Source organism: Pollicipes pollicipes, unplaced genomic scaffold, assembly GCF_011947565.3.
Source record: "Pollicipes pollicipes isolate AB1234 unplaced genomic scaffold, Ppol_2.1 Scaffold_7261;HRSCAF=8764_pilon_pilon_pilon, whole genome shotgun sequence".
Classification (NCBI taxonomy): domain Eukaryota; kingdom Metazoa; phylum Arthropoda; class Thecostraca; order Pollicipedomorpha; family Pollicipedidae; genus Pollicipes; species Pollicipes pollicipes.
This window is the reverse complement of record NW_023597054.1, coordinates 29,136,886-29,150,303: the sequence shown is the minus strand read 5'-3', so window position 1 is coordinate 29,150,303 and position 13,418 is coordinate 29,136,886.

The window sequence follows — 13,418 nt, the reverse complement described above, 5'->3', positions numbered from 1 at the left end:
GCCCCGAGTCGGTCAGAGACAGCGTTGGAGGAGGCCCAAAGAGCCTAGCGGGCCCCAAGAGCCTAGAGAGCCTAGAGGGTCCGACGATCAAGGGCCCGATTTGAGGGTCTAAGGGCATAAAGGGCTGGTCGGAGCCTTATTCGGGGGCCCGACCTGCGAACACGGACCCTCAAGTAACGGTAGGAGGGCCTTTTGCACCGATCGGGGAAACTTGAGTCGATATGGGCCTATCTGCTGGTCAAGTACCACCGCTCCACAAAGTCGGCTCCGTGTCGGCATGGGCCTGAGGACCCACTTCTCAGTCATCTATAAGGCCGGGGCCAGTGACTTACACTGGTCGGGGTCTTGTGTCTATCAGGGGCCTACAACGTCTAATAGAGGGCCCTGTGCTCGCAATGGCCCCGAGCCGACCAAGGGAAGTGTGCAATGAAGCCCGAAGAGGGTCCCGGGCGGCCCACCGGAACCGACGATCAAAGGCCCGCTTGAAGGGCATAACGACCCGAAGAACTGACTATAGGTCACATAAAGAATCGCGGCCCGTAGGGTCACGGCCTGAAATATCAGCCAGGGGTCCTCTTGCACTGTTTGAGGAACCCCTGAGACAATGCAGGTGTTTAAGTCGGTCAGAGACCACGAACACCGGACAGTCGGCTCCATCTCCTTCTGAGTCCTTGAGACCGATTTCCCAAGCAGAAACGACGACCGGGTCCGTGATTTGCAATGTTTGGGGTCCCTGACACAACGCGAGGCTCCTGTATCGGTTAGGGGCCACATTGCCGAGCAGGGGTCCTGTGGCGACAAGTGGCCCTGATTCGGAGAGGTGTTTGAGGGGCCCCCGCCCATGGGGTACCCCTGAGACAGACCGCTCCTCTACTTCGGCCAGAGACCACGAACAACGAACAGTCGGCTCCGTGTTGGTCTGAGCTCTGGGGGCTCATTTCCCAAGCAGGAACAGGGCTGGACCCGCGATTTGCATTGGTCGGGCCAGTCATATTACATATCACATGTAAATATGCATCGTCCAGGGGCCCACATCCCCTAACAGGACATTTTGTGTCAACAAGGAGCCTCGAATCGGCCATGGGAAGATTTGCTCAACAGGGACGGGGACGGGACCCCGAATGGCATAGGGCCTCTAGCGCTGGTCGGGGACCTCTGACAATTGAAGGAAACATAAAGACCCGTGATGAGTGCTCTTATTGAGGTAATATAATTGCGCTGTGTCAGTCAGGGCCCCAGTACCGAACAATATTTTTTTCTATTTCATCACTATTCCATCATGGGCCCGTTAGGCCCAACTGGAGTCTATGTACCAACCATCTCGCCATCTGCGGCGAGCAGGAATGCTGTTGCGTCAATGACGGTTCATGCCTCGATCAACTGCGCGGGTCAGAAGGCCAAGGTGGAATAGCTGTCGGAGCACCTGTAAAACACCCAAAGCAAAGAGTGTTACTGAAATCTTTCGCTCCTTCTCTCTCTCTTCCGCAATGAAACATTTCTGACTGATCAAAGCATGACAGACCGTGAGCTAGTGGTATTTCGGCATAATGAGTCATGGGTCCTTATCCTGAACAAAGCAAACTCTCATCTCATCCGGAGGTACTGTTGAACAGGCACCCGGGTGGCCGGTTGAATGCCCTTCGCTCGGGTGGTGGGCGTCAATTTACGCCCCTGAGATCTAAGAAACCAAGAGAGCTAGAGACCACAAAATTCACAGGGTGTGTTGGCCTGCGTGTGAACTCACTCGCGTCAAAATTTGTGGCTCCTAGGTCATGCACTTCGGGTCAAGTAAAGTCAAACAATGTCAAGCCCCAAATTGGTGTCCAAAGTAACCCCGGGACCTGGATACCCGTCCTAAGTAACAGGTCAATGATGTTCATTTTGGGTCAGTGACCTTGTTTGATCTTTCACGGGTCACGGTGACCAGAATCATACAAGACTGTTTTACGTTTTGCAGTTGAATAAGCGTCATAGATTGCGCGAGGCAGAATGTTTCGAAAAACAAATGTTGACCTTGGTCATTGGTCATGTTGACCTTGGTCATTTTATGTCGATGATCTGTCCTGGCCTTAACGAGGTCCATGGAACATGTATAATGCGGTTTCTGTTATCGATGAATTCGAGATTAGCACCAGAAACTACCCCAGACAGCTATCTCTAGAGTAATAAACAGGTTGGTTTTGATCCTGGTCTGACCTTCCTTCCTGACCCTAGGTCAATGTAAGTTGTACATTTAATTGTTGTGTTCCCTAGGAGCCTATCTCAGAGATGCATGTCTTCGTCTAACACTCCGTTTTTGCATTAGATTGAACAATTCAAGGGAAAATGTCTTCACTGAATCCATGACCTGACTTTGACCTGCCGTAGGTCAGCGACCTTACAAGGTATATCTACATTTTTAATACCAAACGATCTGCTACTCAGTTACCTACAGATACACAAAGTGTGGTGCGGGTGCGCCGCGCATTTTGGAAACCATTCCGGAGAAGCCTTCGGGAGGGGGGGGGGGGGTCAAATTGATCCCCCACGCAAGCGCGTGTTGAACAACGTCATCAAGCCAGCATCCACTGTATTGACGAAACTCGATGCTTTATGCTGTGGACATGGTGACGCGTGACCATGGGTCTGTGCCTAGTGTAAGTGTTGAGCGGGTGCGGCAAGTCAGCTACAGTCAGCTACATTCCAGATTCACGGGCGCAAAGTGAGTCTTCATGAGAGTGACAAAGTTAACAGAGGATCCCCTAAAATCCCCCCAAAAAGTCACCGGTGATGTCCACTTAAATTCGATGGGATGCGGTGTCCTTTGTTTTATTATTATTTTCACCTTTTTTAAGTAAATGGAAGTCACAAATCACCGTAAGCTGCAATTCTGTACATATTTTGAATTCGGTTGACTGAAAGAACCGGGCATGAAATGGCGGCACGGTATAATCCCTAGTGGCTATTCATTTTTCAATGGCTAAATGAACTCTTTTCGAAGAGATACCACTCAAGGACTTTGACGGATTTGCATGTATTCTGTACAGAGATGTTGACAACTCCATGAACGCACGTTACAGATCGAGATGAGGTGAATATTTTCTATTGACATTGACAACTCGTGTTCGCCTGGATGTGTGTAACATGCACTCAGAATTTATTACTGAAGAATTACGTAAGAAAGCTATGAACCTGTGCGCTCGCAAGCTTCAAAAATATAAAAACGCCGGGCGTTGTAGTCTGCCTAGGTTGCGTGGTATCGGTCCCGCGGCTAACACTCGCACACGCTTGGTGGCCGGTTGAATACTACGCACTCGGTTGGGGGGAGGGGGGACAGTCGGGCCTTCAGCAAACTCCAACGACAAGCTCTACGTTTCCAACAAAACAAGGCAAACTTAAGAATAGTACACAAAGTGTCCCCAGGCCTCCTCATTCAACCGCTTTTAACCTAGGTGCGTGAGCCTTCTAAGCAGAAACATCAATCTGAACATTTTAAATGGAAGGATTTCCGGGATTACGCTAAGCAATGCTTGTTGTGTACGTCCTGACCCCTACCATCCGATCGCGCAATTCGGTGTCAACGGCGGAATTTGGTGGCGAAATCTTAACGTGTCGCAATACTCGGCACGGTCCGTGCTGCCCTCTGACGTCATCTGACCTTTATTGCGGTCGTTGCCACCGGCCGCGGGCTACGCCTGATGGCGAGCGCCTAAAGCGGCCCAGACACACCCCGCCACGGGTGGGTGAATCGGAAGGCAGGCGGTCTACAGACATCGGGTTTTCAGTTCGATGACGTTGTTTGCTCTTTGGAAGGTCATGGTCGCAAAATCCTACAGGATGGCTTTAATTAAGCGTCAAGGATTGCACTGCGTGGAGTGCTCCTAGCATCAAGAGGTTGATCTGGGTTATATCTGGTCAGTCACTTCTTTTGATCTTTAAAACGTTCAAAGGAGACGTCTGTTGCCGTCACTGTTATCAAAAAGGTTCAAAAAGCTCTCCACTAAAAATGATCAGGCTGGTTTTGGCCTCGCTCTGACCCTTACACCTGAGCCAAGGTCAATGGAATTTGTTATAATCCTATAGCTAATTGTCTAATTGCTTCAGAAACTATCTCAGATATGCATTGCCTCGTGTAGCACGCCGTCGTCGCATCAGATTAAAGGATTCCCCAGGATTTGCCATCTCTGACAGCCATGGCCATGACATGACAGCCATGACCTTCCATAGATCAGCAACCTTGAAAGGAGATCTAATTTTGTACACTAAATAATTTTCCTTTCAATTTCCTACAGCTATGCAAAGCTTGGTGCGGCTACGCCGCCGCGTTCGGAGATTATTGGGCAAAAGCCTTCGGGGGTCAACCAAAGGCAATCGGTAGGGGGTCACGCCAACCGAGCCCGCGCCAGACAGCGGCCACTGGCGGACGAAAACGATGGCGCCTCTGAAAAAGGTACTTTTAAGAACTTTAGGACATCCACTGATATATTTGCAAGGTAGTCCGGACGCGCATCTCACCCGCACGATCTTCAGATTGATGGTAGGACCAGATGAGTATTTACAGCATCTCACTCTGGTGCTGACACCTTGTGGTTGGCCTGAATTAGAAAAAAACCCTATTTTTATTGTTGCTTTAGCTGTCAACCTGTCCAGACGGACAATTCAACACACACAACGAACTTACACAAGCGTAATACACGCCCCAGTCTAATTTCTGAATGGTGCAGTTTGGTTTTGAAGGACTCTCAAAAACATCATTCAACGACGGTCGTTCTCGCGTTCAGATGAGCATTGGGATGGGGGGTGGGGTGGGGTGGGGGTGGCGGTTGAAATTTACTTGAGGGGGGGGGCTCAAGTCCCTCCCCCAAAGTATATCAAGAGACGCCGGTGTACACAAGGTTCAGCCACTCGCTTACATCAACACTTCTTCGCGATGGCCTGGCGCGGGCCAAGGCTGCGCACATCCAGGCTGTGCGCATCTCTAGCTGCCAAGGTTATTTTTTGGCGGGTTGAGCGCCGACCTTGAGCTACTGCCACATTGGTTCGCAGCAGCGCCGTGCCGACATGCTGCTGGTAGCCCTCCTCGTTGTGCTGTGCTTGGCCGGGACTGGTCATACGCTTCAGTGTTACTCGTGCATGAGTGACCAGTTCTTCACGAGCGCGGCCGGGCTGTCAACGCCGCCCGCCATCATCGACGTGCTGGAGGCAGGAAACTACTCGTCGTGCGACGACTTCGACCCGGCAAACCCGCAGGAAGGGTTTATTCAGACGTGTCCGTCCATCGCCTGCATCAAGGTGGCCAAGCCGGACGACCCGCGGCACGTGGCTCGATCCTGCTTTTACGTGGGGCAAGACACGTGCTTGGGCAACGTCTGCTACTGCGACACGGAGCTGTGCAACGTCTCCGACCGCCGCTGGCCGGCGGCCGGCCTGTTGCTGACCGGCCTGGCTGCGGTGTTGACGGGTGGCCTCCAGTCCTCATGCGGTCCAGCTTACCTGCCGTGGTGATCTAGCTGATTTTCTGCGGTGGGCCTTATGATCTGGCATGGTGGTCTCCGTGACCTGTCGTCGTGGTACTTGTACGACCAGCTCTGATAGCCTAGACGATCTTCCATGACTGTCCCTGAGACCTGCCGTGATGGCCACGGTGATCTGCCACGGCAGTGAGGCGGCTAGCCGTAAGGATAGGTATTAATAGACCGGTATTGATACTTCCCGCAAATGCCACAATCATTGATCAGCTTTTCCGGCGTCAGCTCCCGGACCATCTACCAACCGACACAGATGTGGCCAGGTGCAAGCCCTCCAGTGATCTCGCACATTTGCTTTTGTCCCTCTGTTCACAGCAACTGTAGAACGAAGAATTATCTGAATCGCTCGAAAAGCTATCATCTTCTTGGCAGGAGTAATTTGGAGACGCCGCTAATATTACCAGGTGTTGTTACCAGGCATAAATTAACACGCGCCCGGGTGGCCGGCTAGATACCCTTCGCTCGGGTGAGAGGGGGTCAATGTGACCCCACCTTGAAACCTCGGGAACTAAGAAAGCTAGAGACACCAAATTTACAGGGTGTCTTGACCGGTACGTGAACTCACTGAACTCAAAATTTAAGCTTCCTAAGCCGTGATCTTCAGGTTGAATAAGGTCAAACAAGGTGAAATTCCAGATTGGTCTCGAAAGCGCCCCCATAACCTAGGCAGCTGTTTCTAAGCAAAAGGTCACAAGCCTATTTGAGTTCAGTGACCTTTTTTGACCTTTTGAAGGTCATGTTGACCGAAATCATACAATACTGCTCTGAGTTTTGCATTTGAATAAGCGACGAAGATTACGCTAGGCAGTATGCTCCTAAATCAAAATGTCGGCCCGGGTCATCTTAGGTCAATGACCTGTGCTGACCCAATAGAAGTCAATGAAAGATGTATAATGCGGTTCCTGCTGTCAAAATATTCGTAACGAGCACACAAACTATCCTATACAGCAAGCCGAAGAGTAAAAAATGGGGCTAGTTTTTTACCTTGGTCTGACCTTCATGCCTGACCTTGGGCCAACGTAATTTGCTCATTCAATATTTGTGGTGCTTAAGAAAGCATCTCAGAGATGTACTGCTCCGTCAAACACTGTCATTGCATCAGATTGGACAATTCCCTAGAAAATGCCTTCGCTGAAACCATGGCCTGACTCTGACCTGTCATAGGTCAGCGGTCTTGCAAGGCGCATCTATTTTTTATGTCAAGCGATTCGCTATTCAATTGTCTACAGCTATGCAAAATTTGGCCCAGCTACGCCGCGCCGTTCGAAAACCATTCTGGAATACATTCGGGGGGCGGGGCGCAATTTGGCCCCCCTCCCCCGCTCACCCATTTTAAATAACCAAGTAATGTGCGATATTCGCTGAGGTGGCTACAGGTTGTCGTGTGCAATGTGTGGCATCAACCAGCTGCCATCAGGCATGCGACAGTATTTAGACTTGACTGTTTTTGCTGCACTTCTAAGCGCATTTCTGTCCATATCTTTGCCGTCTTCCTGATGAAGAGATATCGTGTCGTGTCCGCGTCATGTCCATCGTGTCCGCCAGCTGTTTCTTGACAATATCCTGCTGAGAATCGCGCGTTTCATTGAGGCTCTACGACACACTCAGCTGCTGAGGCCATATGGCGCCGCCTGCGTCTCACTGACAGGAAGGGCGGGCGCCGCGGGGAATCGGATCCCGTGCCTCTGGTTTCCCAGACGCATAGTGGTTAACGCAGACGCGTTAACCACCACGCCGTTGGCACCCTTCTGCTGAAAATCGTTGACATGGATCGATACATAGCGGCGTAATAATTTTTAGGCAATCTACATTGTTATATGGTTTTATACCATAACACACACACACACACACACACATATATATATATATATATATATATATATATATATATATACATATATATACATATATATATATGTATGTATCTTGTAGTACGAAAGTACCGTATGTTTTTTTAAAAAAATATACTTCTGTACACAACACGCGGGAGGACGAGGCGGTTTTCCACGGGTAGATTGCGAGCCGCTGCGGTCCGCGGTTCCAGCGTGGCATGCGGAGGGAAATCGTCCTAAACCCATTGGTTTTGCACGGGCGGCCCAGGAATGTGACTGACGACAAAGCCGACGAGCAGTCGTTTGAAAAATTGAAACATCTCGGCAAACAGGGATTGGAGCGACAATAAAGTGATGCGCCTCCGTAGATAATTGAACGGGATATTGCGCGCTACCAGATGTGCCAGGTGTGCACGTGCCCGTCACAGGTACAGAAAGGACCAAGATGAATTTGCCCGATTTTTGCCCATTTTTCACGTTTTTTGCCATCGCTAGGCAGCCAGACAAGGTAGAAGCGCAAATCCATTTTCAAAACGTCAGCCAATGTATCGCCTGCAATTCACGTGGGCAACACGAGCTTGCGCGACACATGATCGCGCCGATAATCATCGGGAAAGTTAGAAGTGTCAGCATTTCTAAAAATGGCGCCGAATACAACACGCTCAACACGAATGCAATACAATCGCGGCGAAATTTGCCTTCGCATGCACCGAATCATTGTCTATACACACACACATTTTCTCATAATTCTGTGCACCGTCTTCTCTAAACATTAACACTTGCATGACGCAACCTAAAGGACCGCGATTCCACATTCTCGCGTCGTCAAAATGACAACGGTTAAACGGAGCATTCCGAGTTTGTATTCGCACGAAATATTGCATACATATACTGCACACACCACATACTGTACGAAATCAAAACAATGAGGTGCTGAAGAGCATATTTACTCAAAGGGGAAGTTACGTCTTGTAGACCAGTGTTTTCCCCTTCAAACCATACCAATTGTCATAAATAATTATTGTATCTGATCTGATGTCTGTTTCATTATCTACAAATGTGGACATTTCTTTTAAGGAAAGTGTTCCGCGTTTGTATGGGGGTTTAACAAAAAAAGTCAACTTGAAGATCATTCGGCGCAGTTCATAACCTTGCCCTTCTTGAAGGGTTTTGAATTAAAATGAATATCTTGAAGAATTTTCGGTGCTGTTTGCAACCCTGTCCTTCTTAATACCTGAGCCGCTCCAGTTTCTGAGCTAAACCTCGGCGGAAATGTGGAAAGGTATATTGTGGAGAGTATTTCAAAGTCACCTGGGCATTCATGTCATAATAACGTTGCTGAAATCCTGTCATTGCATGAGCCAAGTGGCGATCAAGGCCCAGAAAAACATCATGGTCAAGGCGTTCATATCTGGCGTTCGTGAGCGCAACTTCTAAATAAAACGACCGGCAATTGGTTCTCAATCATTGTGTGCAAGATACGATAAGGTAGTCAAACCATCAAACATCGAAGAACATATTTACTAAACAGAGAATTGTGCTGTCTAGCACAGTCTTTTGCACCTAAAAAGTAAACCAAGGCTTATAAGTGAGCTTGTTTCATCATATCTCACGCCTGCTTCAATATCCTCAAATGAAAAACATTCCTTTAAGACCAAAAACACTTGTTTCCGAGTTAAACGCCCGCGAAGGTGTGCATATATTTCAAGGCTACCCAGGCATCCATGACGCAAAATAGCATCATTGAAATCCTACCATTCCGATGGCTATGTGTCGCATTCATTCGCATCGCGTTCAGCGTCAAGAAATATACAATCGGCGAGTCGTTCATACCTGGCGTTCGTGCGCACGATTTCAAAACACCACCGGCCGTCAAACGGCTCTCAACCAATGTTAAGCAAAATGTGCAAGCTGGTTTTGGTTTTGGGATTACAGTCCTTTCGACCAGAAATGACCATTTCGGGGTTATGGGAATGAAGGGAAAATGGTTAACGGTGGGGCAGGCTTGCATGCGCCTGGGAGGCAACCGTCGAGCTTCAACCCGCGCATGCGCGCTGGGTACCCAGTCGGGGTCCCCTTCCCACGGGGCTCCCGGCCCACTCGCGGCTGACGCATGCGGCCTGCCCCGGACAAGCGGGATGTCGCGAGGATGCAGGATGAAGCAAGATACAAAATAAGAGGGATGGATGAAAAAACGTGCAAGAATTACGTTTTGTGCTATATAATGCAAAAGTTGTATGAATGTACAGGTCAATCCTGTCGTCTGGCCCGGCCCTCATAAGCGCTCCTGGCAGGATGGTTCCCTGTCGTCTGGCCCGGCCCCGGTAAATGCTCCTGACAGGATGGGTCCCTGTCGTCTGGCCCGCCCCCGGTAAATGTTCCTGGCAGGGTGGCTATATATATATATATATATATATATATATATATATATATATATATATATATATATATATATATACTATAGGTCTTGGTCATCGTCATGCGGTATCAAGGTCATGTGGCTCACAGCGCACGATTTATTCGGAGCGAGTCTTTGAAAGAGTCCTAGCACGGGCGAGCACCTATCGGCATCCGCCGCGGCCAACAACAGCGACCAGAAAGCCATGAGTTTACTGGAAGCATTTCGTAACAGATTCTCATTTCAAGAGCGCGTGTTTTCATTAGGCGGGCGTTTGGAGCAGGGCAAAGAAGTGCAGCACTACGCACCGTAAGTGGCATGCAGGGCGTGCAATGTGCTCGTCTGGACGACACGATTTCGCGCGCTGTGTCAAAAAGCGCATTGAGGCAAATGATAAAATTGTTTGGTCACATTCTGAATTTTTAAAAATGTTGTTTCCTTTCCATTATGACATTTGAGTGGTGCTTGTAATTAGCTACGGAATAGACATCAGCGCTTTCGTGGATTTGTTCCGTTGTTCTTTTTTATATTCGGGCTTTCTTTTCTTGGTTAAGTCGAACGGTTTGTACCTGAACAGCTAGAAACTGGTGAAACGGTAGTCTCAAACATTTGAGACTGACGTTTCGCCAAGGGTAGCGTATAATCTCCCAGGCTGGCATGCAATTTTGTCTTCACTTTCCGGCGAACCTTTCGAACGTCATTCCAAGCTTTGACACAGTATAGTGGTAGAGTCGTGCAAAGCATTTTGCCTCCTGCTAACTGACATCGGCCGGGTCAAACAATTAACGGCCTCTGGGACTCAAATACAGATGCCTACCGCTTGCTGCGGTCGTACGTCCGAAACGCCCGGGCACGGATGTGGGAATCGGCGTAAATGGTCACGTCCAATCGCCTTAAGGTTTCCGGCATATGCAAGGTGCTAACAACTTGAATTTTGGGGGGATCAAGTAGGTAAAAAAGCAGGTAGTCAAGCTGATTTAAGACAAAAGAGTCTTAAGGGTTTGACGACTGGCGTGAATGGTGGTATTGTCGACTGTCTTTGGATGCGCCCGTGGATTCCATGGGTTTCACCACCTTCCCTGGGCCCTCTGATTTAGGCCTGCCTCCGCTTTCCCGGCAAACGCTCCTGGTAGGATGACTCCCTGTCGTCTGGCTCGGCCCCGGTAAATGCTCCTGGCAGGATGGCTCCCTGTCGTCTGGCCCGGCCCCGGTAAATGCTCCTGACAGGATGGGTCCCTGTCGTCTGGCCCGGCCCCCACAAGCGCTCCTGGCAGGATGGGTCCCTGTCGTCTGGCCCGCCCCCGGTAAATGCTCCTGGCAGGGTGGCTTCCTGTCGTCTGGCCCGGCCCTCATAAGCGCTCCTGGCAGGATGGTTCCCTGTCGTCTGGCCCGGCCCCGGTAAATGCTCCTGACAGGATGGGTCCCTGTCGTCTGGCTCGCCCCCGGTAAATGTTCCTGGCAGGGTGGCTTCCTGTCGTCTGGCCCGACCCTCATAAGCACTCCTGGCAGGATGGTTCCCTGTCGTCTGGCCCGGCCTCGGCAAAAGCTCCTGGCAGGATGGTGCCCGGCCTCTTGGCAGGGTGACCCCCTGCCTCCTGGCAGGTTGGTTTCCTGACTTCTGGCCCGGCCCCGGCAAACGCTCCTGGCAGGATGGATCCCTGTCGTCTGGCCCGGCCCCCATAAGTGCTCCTGGCAGGATGGCTCCCTGTCGTCTGGCCCGCCCCCGGTAAATGCTCCTGGCAGGGTGGCTTCCTGACTTCTGGCCAGACCTTTCCTGCCTGGCTTCGAGCCTCCTCAACCGAATCATACGCAATACGCACTTAGCCTTTCACGTAGCCGGTTTGCTATGGGTACCCTGCTAGTCTCTGTCCATACCATGTCCATACCCACACCTCTCTTGCCGTTTTCTGGTACGTTCGCGGACCAAACAGACCCCCACGGTAGGAGCCGGCGTACAGTGGCGGCGCCTAGCGCGAACTCTTTTTTTGTTAGTCCTGGTCCTGACAGATACGTACCTAGTTCTCAATGCTGGTTGCTGGTTTCTTCTTAACCATTCTGAAAACAAAATATTGGATCAATGCTTCTGGTTGGTTCTTTCATTGACCTAACACCTGGTTCCTGGATCCTATTGGCCGTTTTACAAACACCGAACTCTGCTTCTTGATCTTCATTGGTCCTTTCGCTAATTAAAACTATTGTTTCCTGGATCCCAATGGTTCCTTCAAAAACACTAGAATCAAGCTCATCGTTCTAGAAAAAAAGGGAGGCTGTCCAGGGTTTAGCTCATAGATACTTCGAATCGTTCCTTCCCATGCCGTGCCGTAAGCCTAGTACTAAATTTTCCCAAATGTTGGGGAGCTCCAGCCCCCCTCCCCCAAGGCGCCCCCATAATACGATAGATCCCACCATGCTGCCTGACTCCCATCGGCTTCTTACAAACATCGGGTATACTAGTTCTGGTTCCCAGCATTTTTGTTTTTACAAGCACCTAGGCCTGGATTGCAGGCATTCCATTTTAGGCATGGATTCCACTGATAAAGTGTCTTTGAACGATTATATCCTGTCAACTTCCCTTCCCTTTTCCCTTTCAACTTTGCTCCGATTCTAAATGCATTCCTGTCGGCTTAAATCCCTGTCAAATTGCGTCCGATTTCAGTTTTTGTCTTTCGCTTTTTCTGATTCACCTTTCTTCTCCGTCGCCTCCCTGTCACTCGGCTTTTTCGTTCGACTTTTTCCATTCGGCTTTTTGTTCGCGCACCGTCCCATCCACATGCTCTTATTTTGGGTACACAGTCACTTTTCGTTGAAAATCAACGTACGATGCTGAGCTATTCATGTATTCATTTTTCCTTGCAGCAGTCGAGAACAGCTCACAAACAAACGTGTTCACTAGCCTTTTGGGTTTATAAAACCCCGTAAACATGTCCGCACCTTAAAGACGATTTCTCGGATGTACGCTCAGAGTTAATGAACTCCGCCCTGATTCATTCAACGACTCAGCGCCGACAAGGACTTAAACAGCTTCTGGCGAATTGCAGTGCAAGGGTTAATCTGAGAAGAGCCAAGACCAGCGAAGGCGGCGACCAAAGCGAGCAGCACTTCCGCTAGATGGCAGCTCAATTTGCTTCTAGGTGGCGCACGCTACGTTGTGTCGGCTGTCGGTCGCGGTTTCGCAGCGTGCTGTCCGGAAATTAGTCTCTAAATCACATAACGGTCGGGCGCATTCCTTTCCCTTCCCTTTCCATAATAAAACGATTGCGGAGAGTAGTGCATCCGCCAACCTACGCCAGCCAAACATGGCGGGATGACTGAAGACTCGTGCTCTTATGTAAAAACGCGAAAAACCAGTTTCGAGAATCTGACTGCGCGTTGTGAACTCCAGGCACAGCATGGTGAGACAAAATGGCGGCCTACTTTCACAGAGGAACTGCAGACGTTGTATTACATGAGCCGCATACTGCTGGAGCAAGCTCGGCTGAAGAACACATTAAGCTGCATGCGTAACAGATTGAGATGTCTTGTGATTATCGCTGCATCATTAGTGCTGCCAGTCGTCTTCTCTTTACTCTCCAACATTTTTGCGAAATCATTACGCTTCAGGGAATGCTCCCGATTTGAAAATGTCGAAGCAAGCCTCAGATGCACCGAAATAAACACGCATATAACTATTAAATCACTCTA